The sequence below is a fragment of the Rhinolophus sinicus genome, chromosome 3, assembly GCF_057876585.1.
Source record: "Rhinolophus sinicus isolate RSI-liver-muscle chromosome 3, RSI-T2T, whole genome shotgun sequence".
NCBI classification, from domain to species: domain Eukaryota; kingdom Metazoa; phylum Chordata; class Mammalia; order Chiroptera; family Rhinolophidae; genus Rhinolophus; species Rhinolophus sinicus.
In genome coordinates this window covers 125,079,653-125,103,903 of record NC_142503.1, presented here as the reverse complement: position 1 = coordinate 125,103,903, position 24,251 = coordinate 125,079,653, and the positions used below count along the sequence as shown (strand labels likewise).

At 33.7% G+C, this 24,251-nt stretch overlaps 1 long non-coding RNA gene across 11 annotated transcripts in view; it reads left to right on the top strand.

Annotated features, from left to right (window-relative positions):
* The window catches only part of LOC109455360 (uncharacterized), a 630,897-nt gene that overhangs the window by 246,780 nt on the left and 359,866 nt on the right, over window positions 1-24,251 (top strand). Inside the window, exon 5 of one of the 11 annotated variants that reach the window (XR_016020791.1) lies at window positions 6,452-7,081. The exons of the other annotated variants lie outside the window; for them this stretch is intronic. This is a non-coding gene — a long non-coding RNA (uncharacterized LOC109455360). Of the gene's footprint in view, window positions 1-6,451; window positions 7,082-24,251 lie in introns of those variants that run through there. 11 annotated transcript variants of the gene reach the window in all.

Sequence of the window (24,251 nt, the reverse complement as noted above, 5' to 3'; positions counted from 1 at the left end):
GTAAAGAGAAGAACTAATGAAAACATTGCAAAAGATTGTTAAATTGTGTGTCAAAATCATTTGCTAACTGTGAGAAGCATAGCAGAGTAAGTAAACATCAATGGAGAAACAGGAAAATCTTAATTGAAAATCTTGGCATGAGAAAGGTGTGTACAAAAATGGTCCTTATGGGCAGCCAATTGGTTCAGTTGGTTAGAGCATGTGCTCTCAACAACAAGGTTGCCAGTTCGATTCCTGCATGGGATGGTGGGCTGCACCCCCTGCAACTAGATTGAAAATGGGGACTGGACTTGGAGCTGAGCTACACCCTCCACAACTAGATTGAAGGACAACGACTTGACTTGAAGCTGATGGGTCCTGGAAAAAACACACTGTTACTCAATTAAAATAAAATGAAAAAAATGGTCCCGAAGGAGCTCACTGATGAACAAAAGCAAAGGAGAGTCAAGGTTTGCCAAGATCTTTTGGAGAGGCAAGGCAATGTTTTGGGCCATGTTATCACTGGTGATGTGACATGAGTGTGCCAATACAACCCTGAAACAAAGCATCAAAGTGCACAATGGAAGTCAGTGAATTCTCCACGACCAAAAATGTTGTCAGTACAAAACAAGAGTCAAAATGATGTTGCTAAACCTTTTTTGATATCAGAGGGATTATTCATTATAAATTTGTACCAACTGGACAAATAGTTAACCAAGTTTACTTATTTGGAAGTGCTGAAAAGACTGCATGAAAAAGTTAGATGAAACAACTTGAACTTTTCTCTAACAATTCATGGCTCTTGCATCATGACAATGCACCAGTTCACACTGCACTGTCTGTGAGAGAGTTTTTAGCCAGTAAACAAATAACTGTATTGGAACACCTGCCCACTCACCTGATCTGGCCCCCAAAGACTTCTTTCTTTACCAGAAGGTAAAGGAAATATTGAAACATTTTGATGACATTCAGGACATCAAGGGTAATATGACGACAACTCTGATGGTCATTCCAGAAAAAGAGTTCCACAATTGCTTTGAAGGGTGGACTAAGTACTGTGTTGGTGCATACACTCCCAAGAGGTGTACTTTGAAGGTGACCATAGTGATATTCAGCAGTGAAATATGTAGCACTTAGTCTAGGATGATTCGCGAACTTAATTGTCTGACCTCATATACCTCATTTGAAGATTTTATTTTGCAGTTGATTTGGATGATCTAATTTTTCCCTTGTTGCACCTGAGAAAGTTGAACCAGTGGGGAAAAGACCAATGCAACATTTTAACTTCTTTGTATCTATATTGTCATTTATTTTTGTCTCTTCTTAAAGCTTTATTTTCCAACAATTACAAAAGTATAATGTAATAAAAAATAGTATACCCAGCATGACATTTTGTCAAATCTTAATATTCACGACATTTGCATTTTCTAATAAGTTAAATAAATGTTACATGTGCAAATAGATCTTTTTTCTTTTCATGATCTGCTGATTTTTGCTGTGTCTTATGGTGACCCCTACCATATGTATGAATAGCTTAGAAGTCAGCCAATGAATCCAGAAGAATTTGATGTCAGGTTTTGGAACTCACTTTTCTGTGGTTCCTTTTTATCTGGGAATTTGCTCCTAAAGTTGTAGTCTGTTGGGCTATCTCAAATATTTCCTTATCCAAGATAGATCACCGCTTTCTGTGCATGTGATACTTTCTCCCATCGCTGTGAATTGGAATATATCCTCAGGAAAAAATTCAGGGGAAAAGTGGATATTGGGTTGCCAGACAAAACTATAATTGTGACTGAAATATTAAAAAATAAGAAATATATAAACAAAAATCAATAAAAGTTTTAATGTTAATAAAATAGAAATCTATAAAAATAATCAAATGGAAAGTACATAGCTAAAAAATACCATGCAGAACTAAAGAACTCAAAAGATTAGTAATAGATTATACAAAGCACCACACAGGTTGAGTTAATTCAGAGATATATCAGTAGAAAATACTGCATGCAGAGAGAAAAGGAATAAAAAATAAAATAAAGTAAAATAGCGTAAGAGACACATGGGCATACTAAAAAGCTTTCAATATAATTATAATTGGAACCCCAGAAAGAGAGATGGGGAAATGGTGTCAGAAGCAAAATTCAGAGAGCAAATAATAGAGAATTTTCAAGATTTGATCAAAGATACAAGCCTATCCAGTCAAAAAGCTTAGCAAATCCCAGGCTGGATAAATACAAGGAAAATTACACCAAGGCTCATCATCGTAAAACTGTTAAGAATCAAAGGCAGAAAAAGAGAAGCATTCAGAAAATAAAAGGACACATTGCTTTCAAAGGGATACCAGAATGATAGCTGACTTCTCAAAAGAAATGATGAAAGCCAGAAAAAAATATTAGATAATATTTCTAGAAAATAACTGTCAGCTAAGATTTCTATATACAAAAATATGTTTTTCAAAAAATAGGGTAAAATAAATTTTGAGATAAACAAAGCAGAGCCAATTTGTCAGCAGCAGACTTCACTGAAAGACAAACTAAAAGGAAAGAGACAGTGATCCTAGATGGAAATGTGGAAGCGCTGTAGGGAATAAAAAACACCAGACAGGATAAATACCTAGGCAAGTATAAAATACTATAGACTACCTAAAACAATAGTTCTAATATTGTGTAAGGTTAAATTTTATGTAAAACTAATAAATATGACTATAATAATACAAAAGGCAAGAGAGATGACTATAATTAAAAAATTCTGTGTCCAGGAGTATTAGGAAAGTATTAAAAATAAACATTTTATTAGATTTTCACAAGTCAATGATGCTTGTTGTAACATCTAGCTTAATCACTACAATAATAGTAAAATAACAAATAATCTACATGTTATTTCAAAGAAGCAAAAGAGCTAATAAAAATATTTGATTTTATCCAGAAAAAGCTAAGAAAGAAAATGAGAACATAATAAAGCAGATGGACTAAACAGAAAAAAATAGATATATCATGCAAATTCTAAACAAAAGTAAACTGATTTAGCTACACTAATGTTAGGCAAAGTGTTAGTTTGGTGCAAAAGTAATTGCAGTTTAAAAGGTTAAAAATAATTGCAAAAACCGCAATTACTTTTGCACCAACCTAATACACATTAAGGTAGGAGATACTAGAAAGAAGGAAGGACATTTCATAACAATAAAGGGGCTAACCCAAAAAGAAGATATCACAATCTTAAGTCTATATGCAACCAAAAATATAGCTTCAATATATACCAAGCATAAACTAACAAAACTAAAAGGAAAAACAAAGAAATCCATTATTACAGTAGACGATGTTAATACACCACTGTCAATGGCTGATAATCAGACCAAAAAAATATGCATATATAAGATTTAAGCAACACAGTTAACAACTTGTCATAATTGATAAATATGTATATTTAGAAAGTTGCCTCTAATGATGACATAATTCACAAATGTTTTCAAGCTCACATGACACATTTATCCAAATTGTCCATTTGCTGGCACAAAGCTTCAACAAAACTAAAAAGATTAAGATAATATGGATTATATTCTATGACCATGACGATTATTAAACCAGAATAAATAATATAAGTATAACTAGAAAAGCTTCCTGGGGATAATATAATACATCTGTAAATAATCTATGAGTCAAAGGAGAACTCAAAGCAAAACTGTAAATTATTTTGAACTGAATAGGAATGATGACGTAGCATGTGAAATTTTGTGAGATGTAGATAAAACAGACATCAACTAAGAAAACATTAGCACTTCAAACTTAAAGAAAGTAAAAGGAATTGATAATAAATATATTATTATTAATATAATAATATTAAAAGAAAAAAACAATGTACAGTAAAGAAAGTCAACACAAAACCTCGTTCTTTGAAAAAAATAAAATTGATTTAACTTTAACAAGAATAATTAACAAAAAAGAGTAAAAATAAATGATAAGTATAAAGAATTAAAGAGGACGTAATCCCAATTCTTAAATCAAAAAGACAATAAGAGAATATTATGAATAACTTTACAAGAATAAATTTGACAATTACTTATTAAAGTTATAGAAAAAATAAAAACACATCTGTATTGTCTGATATCTATAAAAGAATTGTATCTGTTATTAAAAATCTTTCCACATTCTCAGGACTAAATGGTTTTATTTAAGGAAAGAAAATATCCATTTTGTACAAATGTAGATAAAAACAAGACTGGGATTTTAATAACTTGATTTAAAAGTGTAACAAAAAGATTGTTAGATGAAAATTTTTAAGGGAATCACTTCTCATAATCATGGATACAAAGGCCTATTTGAAGATGACATGATTGTATATAGAGAAATATCTAAGTATTCTGTAATTAAACAAACAAATAAGTTAATTAGCAAGTTTGATTGATACAAGTCAATGTAAAAAACATCAGTGGCATTTCTATATTCCAGAAATAAATAGAAAATAAAAATTCAAAATTGTAGTATTTACTATAACATAAAAACATCAGATACCTGAAAATGAATATAAAAAAAAAAATGCAAGAATTCTACACTGAAAACTATTAAACACTGAGAAAAAGTTAAGACCTAAATAAATAAAGGATATATCATTTTTATGTATCATTAGACTCATTCTTGTAAAGATTTTTAATTCTACCATGTTTATCTAGATTCATTAAATCCCTATTTTTGAAGAAATCACCAAACTAGTTCTAAAATTTACATGCAAAAGCAAGTTGAAAAAGTGGAGGTTCCTCAAAAAATTAAGGATAGAATTACCGTATGACCCAGAAATCCCTCTCCTCGGTATCTACCCAAAAAATCTGAAAAAAATGTATCAATAAAGATATATGAGGTCTGACAATTAAGTTCACGAACTCATCCTAGAAAAAGTGCTACATACCTCATTACTGAATATCACTATGGTCACCTTCAAAGTCCTCCCCTTGGGAAGCTATGCACCAATGCTAGCGCCTTCAGAGCAATTTTGGAGCTTTTTTTTCTGGAATGGCTATCAGAGCTGTTGTCCTGTTGACCTTGATGTCCTGAATGTCATCCAAAATCTTCCTTTCAGTATTTCCTTTATCTTTCAGTAAAGAAAGAAGTCATTGGGGGCCAGATCAGGTGAGAAGGGAGGGTGTTCCAATACAGTTATTTGTTTATTGGCTAGAAACAACCTCACACAGTGCCATGTGAGTTGGTGCATTGTTGTGATGCAAGAACCATGAATTGTTGGCGAAAAGTTCAGGTCGTCTAACTTTTTCGCATACCTTTTTCATCACTTCCAAATAGTAAACTTGGTTAATTATTTTTCCAGTTGGTACAAATTCAAAATGAATAATTACTCTGATACCAAAAAAGGTTGGCAACATCCTTGCAACAAGTTCAAGAGCTTAATTATCAGACCTTTGTGTATCTCTGTCTCGCACCAGGCACAAAAGTTAATTCCTTCCAGATTGCTGATATAAATGCAATCAGTAAAACAATAAAGGTTTTAGAGGAAGATATAGAACACTTTTGTGATCTTACGGTAAGCAAAGTTTTCTTCATCAAGACAAACATTAACTATAAAAAATGGATAAATTATAAAATGTAATAATTAAAAACTTCTGTTGATTAAAAATACAATTATGAGAGTTAGAAAAACAACACACATTTACAATAGGATATATGACAAATCTATTCAGAATAGATTTTTAAAAGCTACAATAAGAAGTAGACAAATAACCCACTTGAAAAATGGAGAAAAGGCTTGGGTATATTTTATAAAACAGGATGTCCATATGAAGATTATATTTGCAACTTAAGTATTTATCAGGAGAATGAAAAATAAAGCTCCCATCCATCACAATGGAGACAAACGGATAAAAACTATCAAGTGTTGGAGAACCCTGCTAGTGAAAATGTAAATTAGTATAAGCACGTTAGAAAACTGTTTGGCTGTATCTATTAAAAAATAATTGTTAAATTAAGAATAAATGAATGAATTTAATGAACAGGTACTAAGTCAATAGAATAAAGGAAAAATCTGAAGAAGTAGGCTTTGAAACTCAAGAACTATAGCGATTTTAGACATTCAGTTTTTAAGAATTTTTTACAATCTCTTTAGAACTCCTGGGATGAAAAAGCTCCAACTCTTTCAATCTTCCTCACTCAGGTTGATTGAAATTCTTTGGAGAGAAAATCAGACCGGCTTAGCTTTAGTCATGTGCCCATTTCTTATCTAGTGGAAGCAGAGAATCTTTACAGAAAGTCTCACAGGCACTCACGAGAGGAAGGCTTGGTTTCTGTACCAGTTACATACAGTGCCAATGATGCTACATAACAAACAACCACAAAATCTCAATATTTTATAATAATACTCAGTTATTTCTTGTTCATGTCTCAGTGGGTTAGCTGGTGACTGTTGGCCAGGCTTACCTGGGATTTACTCCAGGACAATGTTTTAGCTCTGCTTCATGTGTTTCTCATTTTTCCAGAGCCTGTGAACTGCCTGGGGACATCCTTTTCTCATGGCAATGGCTGAAGGCCACAGAGGGCACTGATACAAGTACATCTGAAGTCTCTGTGTCATGCGGGCTAACTAACATTCTGTTGGCTAAGGCAAATAACATTGCAAATCCTACATCAATGAGGTGGGAAGTATACTCTGCTCACTATTGGAAGACCTGCCAAAGATAAGAATACAGGAGTGGGAAATATTGGGAATAAAAATACAATCTATTACTGCTTCCTAAAGGGTAATTTGGGTTTTTTATCAAAAGATTGGCAAAAAGCTACTTGACTGGGAGAAACTCCATATGTATACCATAATGCCTAAGATATGACTTAAAAAGTGCACTGGATAAAGAAATCAATATGGGAAAAATTGGGCAAACTAATTTTTTATAGACTATAATTTAGAAAATAAAAAGTTTATTTCTTTTAAGTCATGCATAATTTAATTTTATAATGTAATCAAGTGCCAGTTTAGTCTCTTGGTGTGGGGGAATCTGGTCATTAAAATATTTAAAGATCACAGATAGGACTGAATTTAGAGAGCATCATGATACTTTCTCCTTTGTTTTACCCATATACTTTCCATTCCTTTGAAAATATTTATCCTGTATAAAAAAGATTAAAATGTACATGATTTCAATCATAATGGAGAAAGGAAACGTTACATATTTTGGGGTGCTCTGAGGCACAATCTTGGAGTCTCTTTACACACTAACTTTATTCACTAGTTCTTCACTATGATTTCATTTCCTAATTCATAATGGTATACATAAAAGTACCATTATAAAGAAATACTTGAAAAAAAATGGTGTGTTGCATTTAAAGTAATATGTGAACACCTACCCCTTCAGGGGGAAGTATTTTAATAGTTCTGGCCTTAAGTAAGGTGAAGGGAAATAATTTAAGACTTAGATGGGGAGTAGTACGTAAGATATAGAAAAACACTAAAGGACATACCCTTTCAAAAGGAATGCAAAAGTCTTAAAGGCAACCCTTTTAAATTCACTTGGATGATGCCTTAATTGCCTGGACACTATACTCTTGGCCTCTATTACCCTTATTGGAATTTTTCTATATTGAGCATGTTGTCCACTCAATACTTGCTTATATTCCCATTATGACATGGTTCTTCTTAAATATTGCTTAGGTTTCTTCCCGTTTTAGTTCTCCAATATCTGGGATCTGGACCTAATGTCTAGGACAGTGTCTAGCACATTATGTGTGCTCTTTAAATTTTAAAGAAGTAAAGCAGTAAGTTTTCCTTGTCAGTGTACTCTGAAGGGTGCATCTGTGGAGAACCTGGATTTTCCCAGAGGTACACAATACTGTATTCTCTTAGAAAATGAAGACTTGGCAATAAATTTCCACTTTTAGAGATCAAGAGTTTGTTATGACTATCTCCTCTTGGGCTTGTCTGTCTCTTTGTTCTTCTAAGCATGACGTGAATATCAGCTGAATTTTATTCCAACTCTTGCACTGAAATTGGACGGTTTTGTATTTTCCCCTTGGCTCCAATGATCAAATTGAAATGCTGTTTCAGCGTCTTGCTACACAGGGAGCCTACAGGATATATTGTCTTTGTCATGGAGAAGAGGCCTATCAAGCATGTGGTGGAAAACCTGGGGGAGTAGCTTGTACACTGGAATTGGCCAGTGTCATGAGCAGCTTGCTTTGGCCCTTATTGCAAATGTGTTAATACAGGCTTAGCTATGCTAACACCTCGAAGGCCTGCCCTTCAAAAATTAAATCTGTTCTTTCACAAAATTGTTGGCTGGATATAAATTCTACTGAGGTCCTACTAAAGCCTTTGCCACAGCTGTGAGAATCGTTAAGCCCAAATCAGCAAGCTTAGCCTGAAAAATTGCCCATGGCATGGGGGAAGTAGAACCGTGTTCACATGTGTTTTGCTTTGCAGTGTGTCAAATTGCTGTCATGGCAAAGGACTGTTTCCTGCATAATATTTCAGAGCTCTGGGCTATTGTCCTTTCGGAATGATCAACCAGCAAAGAGGCTTATCAGAGACATTTTGCAAGTCCAAACCTGTATTTTAAAATGATCCAGGGTTATTAGTATGTTTGAATACTCATTGTTTGAGTCTCCTTCTACGTTTGAATTGATGTTAACAAGTTAATAATGTATTAAGTTTAACCATATGAAATTGTCGCTATTCAACCACTTTTGAGCTACAAAAATGGCATTTTCACATGGTTCAACCTAATAGCTGTGATTTCTAAAGCGACTTAATTCCTATTCTTGTGTTCTAGATATATTAATCACTCAATTATCAATCAGTTGATGAAAACGAACAGTGGGATAACCAGCTCATATTGAATTCCATTTTTGAAGCCCTAAGAGCTTTGTGCCACATTTTTGCTTTAACTGATGGAGGCCTCAGAGAGGAAAGGCGTCTTCATGATGCCTTTTAAAAAAATGTTTACCAAGGCAGATGTCCTGAGGTTTAGAGATTCCCTGTTTTTCCCTTACCTTTTCTCTGGCTTTTCTCTTTCATGACAAGTATTCACTCTGTTCTCTCTTCTTAATTGATAGTCTTGCATTAGATAAGAAAAAAAAAAAATGTTCTTCAAAGGTTTACTTGGACAGAGGTCCGAAGAGGAACCTAGGTTTCTCTTCCCATACGTCCTAGAAGCCGTGATGAACTCAAGCTGCTTCTAGCTTCTAAACCAGTCTGCTTCACTGTCAAGAGCTGTCACTGAGGCAGACAGAGCCCTCCTTTTTACTAGTGGTGTGCCTTGAGCAGGTTGCCTAACCTATTTGAGCATCAGTTTTGTCATTGGTAACACTGGGTTAATACCACCTACCTCACAGGACTAATGTAATGATTAACTGTATAATATATAAGCCATAAAGTGCTGTTCTCTGTTTTTCGTAGGTACTCAGTAAATGTTACCTCCTTTTTATTTCCCTAGATTCTTCAAACCTGAGACACATTTTAAGGGTAGGATTATGTGGCTTCAGACTTTCTTTCCCTTTCTTTTGCCACAGCCGATGGGGATAGTCACAGGGGAAATCGCAAGAACTTTTGTCTTCAGCACTCCTTCCACTGAAAGGTTCTTTCCCCGAGTAGCAGGACTGTGTTATGGATGGTTATGTTTTGTGCCTTTGTTGTCTTCCAGGGACTTTCCTGAAAAATTTGTAGTAGGTTGTGGAGTGTGAGGGAAAGGGGAAAGCCACTGTGACTTTCAAAACACAAGTTCACAATTCAAAAGAAGAATCTTGTGATTGTGCATACCACCTATATGAAAGCATTTTGCAATATAATGTTATACTATAAATTGAAACTGGTATGTAAAACTAATATCATTAATATTCCCCAAATGCTAATGAACTCAAGTGCAGATTTGTATATGTATGCTTGTAGGTGTGTCCGTGTTACTCATTTTGAAAGTCTTCTTATGGATTGGTAAGGACAAAGAGACATGAAAAACTCCTAAACCAGTGACTCTGATTACAAGGTGTATAAGATATGGGAATGTTTTTTATTGATTTGGCATGTGTCAGAATATCTACTAAGAGCTCAGCACTATGCCAGGAGCACGTAGTGTCTCTTGCTCTTCCTCGTCGTGGTCTGCGCTTACTTGTGTTTCCTTTTCAATCCCATTGAAAAGCCCTGAGAGACCTGTCAGCTTTTTGGAAAGACTCTGCTCAGAAACAGAGTTTTCTGTGTTGTATCTCTAGGGAACAGAAGTGTGATGGTTGATGGCTAAACTGGGTACAAACACAGCTATAAAGCTGAGTGAACTGCCAACTGGAGAAAGCTCCCTCCTAATTCAAATTAACTTCTATATTTGTGTAATATTGTCTTCAACTAACAGTATTGCTTTGGGACAGTTCTATTCTCTTTGGAAACACAAGGTTAGAAAGGAGCCTAGGAGTGCTAAATGTAGGGATGGAAATACCAATGAGTCTGTAACATTTATTATCCAAATCATACATTTTATTTTTCTACAGGCTTTTGTATTTTCTACCCATGAGAATAGCTGAAGAGAAGAAAAATTTCAATTCAAGGTCTGAGAATACATTTTACACATGTTATATATAACATTGCCAGAGGCGGAATTTAAACTCTCTTGGATTTCTGTAATTGGTGTCATGGTTAGCCAGGGGAGGGCTTTTGTGTAGTTTCAGGTGTTTTAGTTTTATTTGCTGTTTTTTTTTTTTTTTTTTCTCATAATGTTAGATTCTTGTTAGAATTTTTCTTGTTAGATAAACTTTGGTATAGAATTAAAGTCTTCTGCCAAGACTCCCATCAGAAAATAGAGCAATTGTGTCACTATAGGATTAGTATAACCATGCTATACCTACTAATTTAATGGCCTATTTTTAAAATATTCTATGATGTATATTCATTATTGATATTGGATATAAGAATGTGTCTCACATTTTTCACAAGTGAATTGAGAAGTTCTATTTTGATTGAATGAAATTCTTTCACTGACATGATTAACTAAAAATATGACATATAAATAAAAGTTTTATATAAAATTATATTTTCAAGCAAAATCCTTCTTACTTTAAAAGAATTGTACTCTGAATCAAAAGATAACCCAAACAGTTGCACTGTTATCTAAATAGCCAATTTGGTTTTTTTCAGATCGATCATTTTATGTTTACAAAGTTTCAGTATTCCTTTAGAGACATTTTCATTAGTTATTCTGTAGAAACTCTTGTTACTGCTGATGATCCCATTTTGTTAATGGTGCATTAAATATATACAGAAGCTTTTAGGTTAGCTAAATGTTACACAGTAAATTTGGGAGGGATAGGTACTAGACTTTGCAAACCTATCCTTTAATGGAGAAAATTAATTTATCCTACTTCATGTTTTTTCAGATTATTTATAATGTTTACCTGTTGAAAAAAATTAAGATCATTGACCAATGTAAATAGTTTTGGTAAAACTGGATCCCTGTGTCTTCTGTGTCTCTGCGAATTTTACATAGAGTGTTATACTCAGGAATAGGGGTATGGAAAGTCAAGTTGATGAGGAAGGAAAAAGTCAAACATGATTTGTGAAATGGTTTTGTGTGGGAGAAAGGACAACAAGGAAGCTATTTTACTGTCAGAGTTGTCAATGAATGCACATGAGGGCACATTTTGTATTTGATATTGACAAATATTTGAGAACTTTAACAAACTAGAGCAAAGAGACTCAGAGAAAAAAGGAAAATAGCAGAAAGAAAGGGACAGATAGGTGTAGTTCCCTGGCCTCTTCTCCACATTGCTATGGTTGCTTACAATGATTTCATTAAATTCCATTGAGAAATGAAGATAGAGAAAAATGAGGTCATTTAGTAATCTAATAATACTCAAGTTTATTTTGGTATATAGTATTCTAGATCTAGGTCTTAGAACAATTCCCAGTGGATATTCTACATATACTCTTTCACTCAACATCATTCAACAAGAATAGCCTTTGTACAACTAAGCTGCAGACAGAATCACAAAGGTATATGCCAAAAAACCTGTGTTAAATTGGTGAGGCAGGACCTCTAGGCATCACTAATTTCATTTAGAATAAGAATTCCCCTAAAGAGCTCAGTCTTAGCATCTAGGTATCAGAATCCAATTTAAACTAAGACTACTTGAAAAGGTCTTATTAAGAATAAGATTTATAAATAAAACAAAGAATGGGGTGAAATAGCTGAGTACATTATATAAAATAGTCCATGTTGGTGACTTTAGTGTTAGCTACTGAGCTCTTATTATTGGGATATTTCTGACATCCCCGGCCAAGTGTAGCTGGGACATTCTTATTTTTGGATCTGGCTTCTTCTTTTGTTAGCCTCTCATATGAATTGTATCACCTCAATATAAATGTTAAATTGTTCCTCAGAGAGAGTCTTATACCTTTAAATTCAGTCCTTATGGGCTTTTTGCCTCATCATCACAGATTTCATCAATATTACTAATATAGTTCTAGGTTTACCTAATATCATTTGCTATTTCAAAATGCACATAATGCAAGAAATTTTGGCAGTCTAGAGTATTTTCTCTCCTTATCTGAAAGTAGACTAATGCTTACTGTAATAGACCTTCTGAAAGAACTAATGCTTGTGGCTGTTCCCTGAAGCAGGAGAGTATTAGAAGACCTTTCTCACTTTTAATGGCAAAAAAGATCTTTTAGGTGTCATGTAGCTCTAAAAGTTTGCCGCGTTTATTCATATTTACGTTATGCAGTGGTTGTTTCTTGTCTCTCAGTTTAAGCCATCATTCTAGCGATAAGGGGTAGGGGTAAAAACTATTTCATTAGAGCACAACGTGTCTTATTCGGCTTTTTCATTGAATTATCTTATTCAAGCTTAATTAAAAAAATATATTTATTAACTACTTACCTGTGTGCTATTGGATGGCCAAGAGTAAATAAAAGGGGATTAATATTAACTGTACAATATAGCACTGAGTTAAAAAATAAAGATTGTAGTGAGACATATCAAAAAGGGTATAGCAGGAATAGACCAGAGTTTGGTTGTGGTCTCATGTTTGAATTTCAAAGGACTTTTATGTCTCTATACTCAATGCCAATGAAGTGACAATGGACACTTGTAAAGCATGAGAGATAATTCATTGAGATGGTAGGTTTAGAACACAACAACGTGAATAAAATAAATACATAGAGTTAGGATTTCTAAATTTAGACTATTTTAATTCCTAAGGTGTAGGCAATAATACGAGAAAACTGTTAGTAAATGTATCTTGACAGGGAAATACCTATTCCTATTCTAGAACTCTCATAGATTATCATAATTCTGAGAAAACAGGGAATTTTCTCTAAGTTAGAAGGTTAGAGACATCAGTAGTTTGAAACAAATTTTAGATAGAATCCCAACATCCTCAGCTGTCCTATGAAACTGAAAAAGAGGCCAGAAGAAGACTCACCTCTTCCTTGCTCTTGTCCTTGGTCCACCTGACACCTTGTGCCTACTCATGAGAAAATACAGTTCATAACATCTGTAACAACCACAGTAATGCTATGCTCACTATGCATTCTTAGTAAAGAACTGTTAATGATTTTTAAAAAATGAGAACTCTTAATGCAATGCAAATTACAAAGAGGGCTTGTGCTCTGGGTTGCATTTATTTACTTGGGCAGTGAGTATCCAATCATTGCTTTTACAAATAATTAAATCTCCATTTAGAAAGAATTGTTGCAAGTTTTCTATGAAGGACTTTTTATTTTGAATATGACTATTAAATAAAGGAGTGTTTATGATCTAGGAACACATCTTGAATCACTTTTATTAATTAACTTTATAACTGTACAGTAACTGTATATCCTATTCTGTAAATGTGTCAAATATTTCTCATCTCCTGAAAGTTCAGATGCACTATTCTAGATTGTATTTTTCACTGTTTTGTTCTTTTATAACAGCTATCAAATGACCTCAGTGATTTTGTTTTACTGGATATTTAAAAACAAATTATTTATTATCAAGTAAACATGTAAATATATGCAACACTAACAAAGTATCATTTTGTAAGTTTCTACCTACAAAATTAGACTTACTCAAGAAGCAGAATGAATATTTAGAAAATTAAAAAATTATGTTCCTAAAAAATTAAAAGAGTAGGTAATAGTATAAGAAAAAGTACACAGTGCATGAAACCAAATCAAAATTATTAAAAAGTGAGAGCAATGAGAAATAGTCATGATAATGAAAAATTAAACCAGTGAAGAAGATGAAAAACTGGAGAAAGATTCTTCTAATTAAAAGAATAGATGTGATGTCGTAAAGGACAGACCCAAGAGATGATTGTGTGAGTGTGTGTGTGTGTGTGTGTGTGTGTGTGTCTGTGTGTGTGTTTCCAGATAGAAAAAATTTTTCTGATTGAGGAAAGGTCATAATTAAATAAGCAATTGTAGTTCACTATTCTAAACTTAGACTTGAATCTTTGGATTGAAAAGGTTTACAACACATAAGTCAAAATTCACTTAAGAAATTTTTATTTGCATATATGCTGGATTTTTCTTTAACATTTAAAAATAAATTTAAAAGATTCTATAAGCATCCAATTAGGAATATAAAATAGATTCCAAGAAAAGGATAAAGATAATCACACTAAATTTATTTTTCTCATATAAAATATCTTAGATTAACATGCAGAGTGTTTTCTCAGGTCTCAGAACTCTATCTCTGTGTGAGGACAACAGAAGACTATTCGTAGTTTCCTTACACCCTCTTATTAAAAATGCATTCAAATAAATGCATAGAAATCACGACTTGAAGAAGGAATAAGTTGGTTTTGTAGAGGGTAATAAGCGAATTAAATAAAATATATCTTATGAGTTGATGTAGTTTTCAAAGGAAATAATGACTTGAAAACAGATGATTCCATAAAAGTAATTACAAGATGCTAACATTTCTTTCTTTTTCTTTTTTTTTTTTTTCCCAAAAACATGGCGAAAAAAAGATAGTGGGTTAGTGGGAGGGGTCTATGAGGGTTGGCATACAAAATATTATGTTTTTTGTTTATCACTGATAACTAGACAAAATAATATGAACTAAATGCAAGCATGAATAGATTAAAATAAAAATGGGTCTTTCAAATCACTAAGAAAAAAAGCAAAGAAAACACATTGAAAAGGTTATTAAAAATATAATGAATAATCCAATTTTACAGAAATGTTTTATAAAAATTTAAGTGTAAATTATATATAAACATTTATAACTTATTCTATTGAAAGATGTAGTTATCTCTAGGTGTTGGGTGGCAGATAATTATAGACACTTCATTTTTTGTGTTTTATACATTTTCAACAATGTCTGTTCATCAATTATATAATGACACAAAACAACAAGTAATAAAATAATTAATGATTTGGTTTTTACTAACAACATAAAATTTAAACTAATTTTATACACATATGACATGGATTAATACTTCTAGAAAGTTTTAGCTAATAGAGCATTTTCAATCATAAACTTGAAGAGATAATTAAACCTGATTATTTTTGAATTACTTACTTTAATTTGTTTTAAGTCAGTTACCTTTTTAATATAATGAAAGTTACATTTATGAAAGAGAGATTTAGTTGTGTATTTATCATATATTCAACTTAATACATAATGGGAATTGAGAGTAATGTAACATGGGAGGTGAAAGAACTAGCCGAGACGATTCTTAAAATAGGTATTATAATAGAAATGCTTGCATTCAACATTATCTTAAGGAGGCAAAGACTTCAAGATCTCAAAGAGGTCTTATTCAAGAAAATGTTTAAAGCAAGATCAAAATTGGGTTTCATTTGATTTTGAGTCTTCCGTTAAGAAAATGCACAAATACAGGAATGAACATTGTTGGAGGCACCTATCTGATATAATTTAATTTTAATAATTCTTACCCACAGATTAAAGATTGAATGAAAGAAAGTGCTAAGAAATTGCTCTGCTGTTACAATTTCAACACGGAAAATTAGGGAAGAGACAACATGTCTTTGCACTTTGTCAAGAAAGATCTCACTTTCAATTATGGGCTGATTTAAGGCCTGTTTAAAGATGATTTGTCACCTGGTTGCTAGTTCTTTACTATTATAAAAAGGAGGAAGCCCATCGTAGGAGAAAGGTTAATTTTATGTACTGTCTAATTGAAATTGAATTGAGATATCAAAATAGCTTTACTGCATTAGAAACTAGGGTCGCATTCTAACCATTATAAAGTACTTTTTTATAAAGGACTTTGTATGGTAAACATTTTTTATTCCAAATTTTTCTCAGAAGAGTTAAGGAGAAAACATCTTATGATCTAAGTGTTCTAGGACCTATTTTGGAAATGAAACTGCATTTGTCACCCTCTTTCCCTTTCCAGCACCCACCCACCACAGGCTGACTCAGTAGGGGGAGCAGGTGTCATGAATTCCAGTGAGCTCATAACGGGGGTAAATGTTGTTCCCATTGCAAGTCACTATTGCAGTCTTACTCTTCAGTCCCTGTGGGTACTCAACATTCTGTGAACTTAAAATTTTTGTTACTTATACAAGAATTGAAGCAAAACTCACCTTGAGTTTGTTTGTTTCTTCTTGTTCTGATTATTAAGGTAAATGAGTCTGAGGTTAAGAGAGATGATGACACTTTTTGACCAAAGTTCAAATACAGAAAGTCTCTTGCAACTTATTTAGTTTCATTGGCTAAAAACAAACATACACTTCTACTTGTTAAGCATAGTGGCTTCTAAAAATCTGAGCTATTTTCCTTGTAATTTTATCATATATGAAATTATTTTTTTCTTTACAAAGCATCAGAGAAGGGTTGGGAAAAGTCTGGGTATCTTCTTATATCCATTTATAAAAGTTGTGGTGAATTCACAGTTTGAAATTCATTGATTCTTTTTTTTTTACAAATGAAGCCCCTCTCTCTTCCTATGCTAACGAATTATTTTCTCTGATGTGGATTAAGCATTATTATGAAACTTTATTTTATGATTAATAAAATAAAGCCACATCAGAAAGATCTTTATGTGTGGGTAATGCATTTTTCCTGCTCGATCCTAAACTTAATTTTTGCCCATGATTTAAACCTCTGCTTTGTTAACTTAATTTACATTAATTGTGGCTACAGGCTGCTGTAGTGGAGACAATTAGACTCTGGAGAAGGACTTTAGTTCAAGCCCAGCAGTCCAACTCTATCACATATTTGTAGGATAAAACATTGCAAAAAATTAGGAAAAAAAAGCAAAAGGTTCAGATTCTTCATCTATAAATGAGGAAAAGGATAAATACTACATAGACTATTTTGACAATTTAATGGAGCATGTATTTTAAATGCCTGATGTTTACTTCATGGTTGGTATAAAAACAACAACAACAAAAACAAAAAATTCTGGTTCTGATCATCCTTTAAAAGTTCTGACCAGCTGTGAAATAAATGTTGTAAATCAGGCACAAAGGAAATAAACCTAGATATTATAATTCACAGACAAAAAAAAAAAAAAATCAGTCTCTGGATGACCACTTAGTTATAGTAGTTGAGCTGGATATTGTCTTTCTCACTCTTTTGCAAATGACTTTGGTAGAATTATTAACCTCTCAAAAATGTATTCAGTTTAAAAATGAGCAATCTATGGCATTCTTGGATTTATGTATACATATATCTAAATTCAGCAATTTGTATACAATTAAATATGTGCTATATATATATATATATATATAGATAGATATAAATTATTATCTCAATAAAGTTGAAGAAACAGTAAACAATTATTCAGAGTAGGTATGGAAAGAACATACCTCAACAGAATAAAGACAATATATGACAAACCCACAGATAAGACCCTACTCAGTGGTGGAAAGCTGAAAGCTTTTTTTTTCCCCTTTAAGTGCAGAAATAAGACAAGGATGCCCACTCTTCCCACCTTTGTTCAACAGTTTTGGAAATTCTAGCTAGAGTAATTAGTCAAGAAAAAGAATTGTAGTAATTCCTCATTAAAAACTGTCAATAGATTTTGTGACTTTAAGCAAAATGAAATATAACAAAACCAGTTTTACCATAGGTTAATTGATATAAGTAAGAATGAAGTTCATATGGCATCTCATCAACATTATAATGAAATGACATTGAATGAAATGACATTATTCTAGGACATGCTGTTAAAGATATCCAAATTGGAAAGGAAGAAGTAGAACTGTCACTGTTTGTAAATGACATGATATTTATATGAAAACCCTAAAGACTCCAATGAAAAACTGTTAGAACTAATAAATGAATTTAGGAAATTTGCAGGATACACAATCAATACTCAAAAATCTGTTGCATTTCTATACACTAGTAATAAACTATCAGAAAGCAAAATTAAGAAAATTTCATATACAATTGCATCAAAACAAATAGAATACTTAGGAATAAATTTAACCAAGGAGCTAAAAGACCTCTGCAAGGCATTAATAAAAATACTGAAAACTGCTAGGCATTAATAAAATAAATTGAAGAAGATATAAGTAAATGGAAGATATTCTGTGCTCATGGATTGGAAGAATCAATGTTGTTAAAATGTCCATAATACCCAAAGAAGTCTACCCAAAGATTCAATGCAATCCCCGTCAAAATTCCAATGGTATTTTTCTCAGAAGTAGAGCAAACAATCCTAAAATTTGTATGGAATTACAGAAGACCCCCGATGGCCAAATTCATCTTGAGAAAGAAGAACAAAGCTGGAAGCATTATGCTACCTTATTTTAAACTATATTACAAAATTATATTAGTTAAAACAGCACGATATTACCATGTTTCCCTAAAAATAAGACCTAACTGGACAATCAGCTCTAGTGCATCTTTTGGAGCAAAAATTAATGTAATATATCACCGGGTCTTACACGAATTTTTGCTCCAAAAGATGCATTAGAGCCAATTGTCTGGCTAGGTCTTATTTTCAGGGAAACATGGTAGCATAAGAAACAGACACATAGATCAGTGGAACAGAATAGAGAATCCAGAAATAAACCCACACATAGGTGGTCAGTAAATCTACGACAAAGGAACCAAGAATATTCAATGAGGACAAGGCACTCTTTTCCATAAATGGTGTTGTGAAAACTGGACTGTGAAAGAATGAAAAATGGGCCACTCTTTTACACCATACACATAAATGATGTCAAATTGGATTAAAAACTAGAATTTGAGACCTGAAACCATAGAACTTCTATAAGAAAACAAAGGCAGTGAACTCCTTGACATAGGTCTTAGAGATGCTATTTAGAATCTGACACCAAAAGAAAAAGCAACAAAAGCAAAGATAAAGAAGTAGGACTACCTCAAACTAAAAAGCATCTGCATAGCAAAGGAAACCATCAAAAAATGAAAAGGCAATCTACAGAATGGGAAAAAAATATTTGCAAATCACATTATCTGACAAAATATATAAAGCATTTATACAACTAAATAGCAAAAACAAACAAACAAACAAAAGACTAAAACAACAACAACAAAAACAAAGAATGGATAGAGCATAGGAATAGACATTTTTCTAAAGAAGATATACAGATTATCAACAGGTACATGAAAGGATGTTCAGTATCACTAATTTTCAGGGAAATGCAAATCAAAGCCTCAACATGATATCATCTCACACCTATTAGAATGGCCCCTAGCAAAAAGACAAGAAATAAGGGCTGGCGAGGATGTGGAGAAAAGGGAACGTTTGTGTACTGTTGGTGGGAATGTAAATTGGTGCAGCCACTATGGAAAACAGTATTGAGGTTCCTCCAAAAATTAAAAATAGAACTACCTACCGTATGATCCAGAAATTCACCTTCTGGGTATTTATCTGAAGGAAACAAGAACGCTAATTTGAGAAGATATATGCACCCTCATGTTCATTGCAGCTTTATTCACAATAGCCAAGATATGGAAACAAACTATGATAACTGAATGGATAAAAACATTGTGTATTCAGCCATAAAAATTATGAAATCTTGTCATTTGTGACAACATGGATGGACACTGAGTATGTATTATGAAATAGGTAATAGGTCAAAAACAAATATCATTTGATCTTTCTTATATGTGGAATAAAAAAAAAAAGCTCATATAGATACTGATTGGAGGTTGCCAAAAACAGGAGTGGGGGTAGGAAAAATGGGTGAAAGGGGATCAAAAAGTGAAAAAGGAAGAAAAAAGGATACAGATGCCAAAATTGATGTGACTACACTAAGCCTATTAATGAAATCAGAAAAATTATGAAAGAAGTCACCTTGAAAAACATGATGAAGCAATGTGTCATCCAGAGTAGCATTCTTAGTTATTCCTACGTGAAATTTCTTACCGAATTTCATAATTCCATCAGTATTTACCTAAGTAGGACAATATCTAGAGTTACAATACAGGCAAAATACTCCAGAAAATGACGTTCAGTGATATACTTAAAATTATCATTGTTCACACAAGATACCAACTGAATCAGAGTCTTCTATGTGTCTCTATCTATAGTTACTGCTATAATATTGATATATAAAAAACAGCTCTGCACCCCTTGCCCCCAATTCAGCAGCTTATAACAACAAGCTTATTCTCCCAGTCAAAGGTTTGTGGGCCAATTGCAGTTCAGCTGATTTGGCTGGGCTAAACTGAGTGGCTTTGTTTCAGGCTTGAGTTGTCTGGGTTTGGGTACAGACTCATATCTGCTCAGGTTTTGATCTGCTTCACATGTGTCTCATCTTCTTTGAAACATGATCTTCTCAAGGTTGAGGAAGGAGTATAAGGGCAAGCACAACTCCCCAGCACATTTAAACCTTACACTTTTGTCACATGTGCTAACTTTCCTTTGACCAAAGCAAATCACATGGCCAAACCAATATCAATAAGATGGGGAAATATACACTGCTTACTCTCCTGAGAAGTACCGCCAAGTCACATAGCAAAAGGTATGGATACATGGAGAGAGGGGAAAAAAGAGAACGATCCAACCTACTATAGTGTTCACCACCGTTTTCTTCCTGAGCAAGCACGCAAATTATGTTTCCCTTGCAGATAGGTGGTCCCATGTTACTGAATGATGCCAGTAAAATGTGGATAGAAGTGCTCCATGCCAATTCCATACTTGGCTCATATAAAACCTCCCCTACTATCCTATATGCTCTCTCTTTACTCATCTGTTGGCTGAATGTAGAGGTCTAGACCCTAAAAATTTAATATGTCTGCGCTACACAATGGAAGAAAAACATGGATGTTCATTTTATATAATTGAGTCTCTAAGTAGTCTCACAGTGGTCTATGACATTAGGGATAAATAAACTTTCATTGTGTGAATCTTGTCAGAGTTTTGGTGTTATTTTTGGTAGAAACTAGCCTACCATATTTGACTCTGCATCTTCTTAAAATCTGTCATTAATGTTTAAGTGTCTGAAATAATTTTACTCATGACGCAGGCAAGAGATACGAGATCATTGTCACAACTCCATCAAGAATGAGGTGGATCTAGCTGAGCACGTCTCCAGAGGCACCTCATTTGGCAGATTGAGGGGAGAGTGTGGTTAGACTTATTAATAATGGTAGGGTGGATTGCAGTGGATGCATATAGATATTTAAAGGTGTTCTCACAATGAGTTATTTGAAAACAGTGATTGGGGAAAAATTGGAAGAGCTATGGGTAAACTTAATTTTTTTAATTTAATGCCCCCCTGCTAAAATTAATATGTACTACATGACAAAAACTTCAAATGGTATAAAAGGATATACAATTAAAAGCTCTCTCTTTGTCTTCGCTCCAGATAAAACCAGGCTACTGATTTCCTATGTAAATCCTCAGATTATTTTCCTGCATGTACATCCTGCATATGAGCTATCTTGCAATGATTCTTGATGTTGGTGTGAATACTGATCCCTGTACTTTTAAGAATTGAGGCTAGACCTACACCTTTTCATCTACTGCTGTATAACTAACGCCAGATGGTACCTTGACAATATCTGAGGTGATGCTGTGTGACAGTACCTATTGTGACGATCAAAATTTATGCTTCATAGATTTTATGACTTGCAGAAGATGCCAAATTTCCATCTAACCAAAAAATATTATGTTCGTTCTAAGTGCAATGGTAAAATATTCAAGTTTATTTTGATTTATTTCTACTTGGGAATACAATCTGGAATTTGGGAATTTATGTTTTCTGTAGCAAAATGATGCATGATTGCAGGTGAAATTACGTAATGTGTGTGGGTAGAGGAACAAGGGTGTACAATCTGAATCTAAGCTGTTCCATTCACTTTTCCTTAAGTGAATGGAATAGCGCATATTTCCCTTCAAGGGATGGGCTCTTCTGTGCACCTCTACCTCTGACCTCAGTATACTGCTTTGAGGCCTGAGAAGACAGTTTCCCAAGGCTGAAAAACCACACTGTGTGAGGAGTAATTCTGAGAGGTCATTTATACCGCCAGAGTCCAGATGGCTTTACAATTTTGAAGAAGCTCGGTGTGCAGGCTGTTTGGAATCAAGGGCATATTTGAAACCATATGGGACTGTTTTAGTCCAGAAACGTTAAAATTTATAAAGATGAATGACTAAAAATAAGCACACTCTTGGGCAGTGGCTAGGGGAGGAATAATCCGTCAGAGTTTGGAATACTGAGTTCTTGGCTACTTGTTCTAAAAATGTGAATCCCTCCTCTCTCTTCCCCTCTCCTCCTCTTTCTTGGCCTCCTGTAACCCTCCATCACTTTGTTTCCTACTTGCTTTTTTCTGAATGGGGACTTTTATAATTTTCTTGTTTACTGTCTGTGGTGCAAGGACCTCACTGTCAGGTCCATTGAAAGACTGCCATGAAAAGCGTCAGCGTAGTCATTTGTTTTTATGGAGCTTCCTCCCTATGCTGGCAAAGCCCTAAATCATACCCTTGTTCTATTAGAGAAAGTAATAGGCAAAATGCGTATTTAAAACAAGAGAAATCACTCAAAAATCTCTAACAGATTTGTTTATTTTAGTCTCACCTTTAATCACAAGTAGAATTATTCTTTATTCACAAATACAGTGAATCTAAGCTTTTAGCTGAGCATTTAGTGGAACATCTACCCAGTAAGCTTTGCTTATGTTGCAGACAGCTACCCTGAGGAGTGATTTGAATTTAAATGTGATTCCCTTATTAGTTTCTGCTAACTGCAAATATCCCAGGCACTTAATTAAGTGGCTGAGTAATGTATGAATGCTCACTTCTGCTTGTCATGCAGAACAAAGTGATGTATTTATATTCCATGCACAATATGAAATTTAATGACACAGGCAACAATAATTTAGAAAACCTTTGTTTTTATTGTCCTTGTTTTTGCTTAAGCAATTTCTCTGCTTTGTCATAGTTTGGCCAGAACAGTGATATAAGACTTGGTCCAAATGTTAGCTGCTGGCAGGTGACATTTCCTAATTAACCAGCGGTTCTTTGTGCCTTCTAATGACTTAAAGCATTGGTGGGTTTTCGTTAACTATGTTATTTTTGCTTTTGTTCCTTACTTTAATATTTAATTTAATAGCAGAGAACTGTTACTTTACATAGCTTTTTAACCATTGAAACACAAGGGAAATCATAGCTCGTGGTAGGATTTGAATGAATATATTGGGTTGCAAAGTAAACAAAAAACGCAATCGATACTACTTTTTTGAACACTAGAGTGTGGGGAACAAAAATATTGAGGCCAAGTCTCCTGATAAGTATTTCAGGGAATCCTTTTCATGTTTGTAGGTTTTCTAAATTAATATTTATTTTTTACTTCAAGGATCTAAAAAACCAAGTATTGTTTGGTTGGCATTCAAGGTCAGTCCCAAAGCCAGGACCCCAGTTTTTGTTTATCCAAATTTCTCTGGATCTCCCTTCAGCTCACATAATACTTCAAATACCTGCAAATTAAATGTTATGTTTTGTCATGGTAAACTGGGGTGTGCATAATTTGGTCATTTGGACAGCTGTTTGACTTGTCAGATGGAACTATTGAGGTGGTCCTCTCAGCTCCTTTGCACCAGTATGGGGTTGAGAGGCTTCTTTAATTAGAGTCTCAGCTCTGTCTATTCTGGAAATTCTAACCTCAATTAGTTGACTCTCTTTATTTAGACAGTTTCATTCGTTTCCTAATGGACTTAGGTGGGTGGTGAATTGGGTCAGTTGCAGCTTATTACTTCCCGGTTTAAAATGTATTTTGTATTCTGAATTCTGTGCCACAAGAAAGCTGCAGCATTCATCTGAACGATAATTCATGATTGGATGGGGAACTGTGTGTAAATCATGTCCTCCTGCTTTCACATACCTGCATCATCTCTTTCCTGTCAGCTTCAGCTTCACTCTACCCCTGCCCAG